This window comes from Notothenia coriiceps, unplaced genomic scaffold (assembly GCF_000735185.1).
Source record: "Notothenia coriiceps isolate Sejong01 unplaced genomic scaffold, NC01 NC01_scaffold00019799, whole genome shotgun sequence".
Lineage (NCBI taxonomy): Eukaryota > Metazoa > Chordata > Actinopteri > Perciformes > Nototheniidae > Notothenia > Notothenia coriiceps.
Window position 1 is genome coordinate 3,321 of NW_011352500.1, and position 3,397 is coordinate 6,717.

The window sequence follows — 3,397 nt, forward strand, 5'->3', positions numbered from 1 at the left end:
CGTACCCGACTAAGGACACTCTTGTCGTGGTAGATGTCCGGACCGGTATACATGACTGTCGCAGAGGTCGCGAAAGCTTGCCGTTACCAGGCACCCGACAGAGGAGTGTCTATACCTTTGTCATTTTACTGTCAGATCCAGAGTACGTACACACGTAAATAAATTTAGTCACATCGAATTCCTACAGGGGTCTCTTGGTTGACAGTCTCACGTTCCTCTTTTAGTATTTACAAAAAGAAGAAGGAAGGACAAGGAGGTGAACCGGACAGACTGCACCAAATGTAAAGTGTGGTGTCCCTCGAACGACACTACGGTTGGTAAATGTATTTACTTACTCCAATAAAGTACAGCCTCTTTAAACTCTGAAACGTCACAATGACATTTAGTATCTCCCTCCTACACAAACAAACAAAGGCAACATAGATCTACTAGTTAGTAACTTTCGGGGTAACTATAGGAACGACGACACATTTACATTATTTTGGGGTTTGTAGGACCGTCTCGTCGACTCCGACTCATAAAAATGTTGTTCGGTGTGCAACAGTATGTCGAGGGACTTCGGTGTACTCTGCACCAGTGTTTCCCTAAGTTCGTCGACAGTTTTCGACATAGAGCTTTTCCACGAAAAACAAACTAATACCGGTTAACAGTAAAAGAATTTCCACTGGATAACAGTGCCAAACACTTTGTTCGTCCTGGGTTTACGTCTAAATTTGACTTTGAAGGAAATAAAGTTCCGATACTATATATATCTGTTACTGTTTTGTCTTGTGAGTGGCGTCTTGATCAGTCCCTTGTTCCTGCTTGGCTGGTTCTGTCTGTCTTTTGGGTCTTGAATTTATGTGTGTTCTGAGTTAGTGTGTTGTTCTGTGTCCACTCCTCCCTCCTCTTTTGTGTCCCTGGGTCCACTTGTATTAGTCTGTTAATCTGTGTGGTCCCTTTGATTACTGTTCTGTTATTGGGTTTTCCTTTGCACTGTACCTTTTGTCGTTTTTGTGGGTTTGGATGTTTTGATATTTGCACTGTATTGTACTCTTAGCACTGTAATCCCCGTTTTGTCACCGGCGCAGGTGAAGCAATTGTTTGACTACCCGTTTACCTGTTTCGCCCCGCTTTTGCGCGGCCTCAGCGAACGAGGTCCGGACACACGTAACACAATCCCTTGGGATACTTCCCGACATGCTACTCAACATATGAAAAAAAAAATCTATATCATCCATGGAGGTCCGCGTAGTGGTCGTAAAGATGTTCGGTCCTTCCACGGGTCTTACCTGGGGACCATTAGTAACCTAATTCACAAAAATTTACACGACCTTGTCACAACAACCAGTGAAAGTTTTGAGTAGGACAGTAACTGGCCTCGTTTTAACCCAGATACGAACGATAAGTTAGCCCGTAATTTATAAGGGTCACGTCCTGCTTTCGTGCAGGTCAACTGGCGCTCAATAGGCGCAGTTACCTGTCCTCTCAACAAACTTCTTCGACTGTTTTTGTGACACATGGTGTGTAATTTTTGTGAAAATTCAGTTACTAATGGTCCCCAGGTACGGTGGAGGGACCGGGACTATTTTACACGCCACTACGCGGGACCTCCATAGGATCGATAAATTTTTTCGATATTGGAGGTCACATGTGGCGAGTATCGCCAAGGGATGTGGTTACGTTGTGTCCCGGACGGCTCCGGTCGGCTGAGCCGGGCAAAAGGGGGCGAACAGGTAAACGGGTAGTCAACAATTGCTTCACCTGCGGCGAACTACAAGACAACAAAAAAAAGAAATAAAAAAACTACGCAAACACCCGGTACAAAGACAAACGGCCAAGAGATTACAGATGCATCAGGAGACATACAACTACAGTGCAAATATCCAACAATCCCAACCACCAAAAACAGACAAAAGGTACAGTGCATAACGAGAACCCAACAAATAACAGCTACAGTAAATCAAAGAAGGACATCCACCAGCCCACAGATTACCGCTAATACAATTCAAGTCGGACAGTCGCCAGGGAAACACACCAAGAGGAGAGGCGGAAGTCCAGAGACACAGCCAACACGACATCTAACTTCAAGAAACCACATCAATCACAAACCCTAAAAAAAAACTCAAGACCCACCAGACAGCCAGAAACCGCAAGCCAAAGCAACAGCGTACCAAGGATGATCAGACGGCCACTCACAAAGACGAAAACAGATAAACAGTCATATATAAGAAGTACTCGGAACCTTTATATTATTACCCCTCGCAAAGTCCAACATTTAGACGAGTAAACAAAAGACACACAAAGCGACCGACAAAGTCGTATGGGTCGAACAAGCATCATGACTTAACTCAACAACGGAGCTATGGTTCTTTACAGCAGGGTCGTCTACGGCCAACAAAGCTCAGCGCTTCCAAATAATTTAACAAGAGAAAAAAACCGATTACGAGCGAGCGCCTCCGCTACGACTTCTACATCAGGTGGGCGCTCTAAGATTCGTACGCCAAACTCCCGACACAACAGCCTCCGCGCCCGGTCTACCCCGATCTTCTCTTTGTCCCATACCCACTTCAAGAATGCGCGGACCGACCTAAAGTTTCCTAGGAGGGCCCGCGACGACACTAAGGGCCGGGACGATCGGGGGTCCGTACGATCCCGGGAGCGGCCCGCACTCGGAGGGATTCAAGAGGTGGGAACCGACTGAATATGCCAAGGAGCCACTAAAAACCAAAAGCAAAGACCGGTCAGTCAGGGAATACGAATGACGGGGATATAGGACCGAGCGACAGGTCCTCCGGAACTATAAGACCTATAGAGACAGACCGAATCTACCACCGGTTGCCTCACACGACATATCCGTTCACCGCTCACGAACAACCAACGAATGTCTCCATCCTCCCGCGCTTCCCAGAGTTACGGATCGTCGGAGGTTACGGGGTTCTCGGATCTGTTAAATTGAGCAAAATGAGGAATGGCTCAAATGCATGATCTGTTTGGTATTTTGAAAAATAAAAAGTATAAATATGCCTTATATAGGTATGGTCGTCCACTATATTATTCAAATATAGCATGATAGGTCCACTTTAAGTTGAATTGTTTAAAGGTGGGGTATGTAATTTATTTCAGAAACACTTTTTGTTATATTCCATGGAATGCTCTTAACATCCCGATAGCAATGAATATATTAAATGCTTTGACAATAAATACATACACAAATTTCATCTGTGGAAGCCGTAGCGCTGTAAAAAGCACAACCAATTATTTTGGCTGGCCTACCTGCCTGTCAGCCTTCCATCTGTGCGCAAACTTATCTCGTGCCCTCATTGGTCATGTGCGCGTTCGTGTGTGTTGGAGGAGGGGCTCTGTAAGGAAGTCTGAAGGAAGAGGCAGATTTTTTTCGGCTGCGTAGTTTCAAATT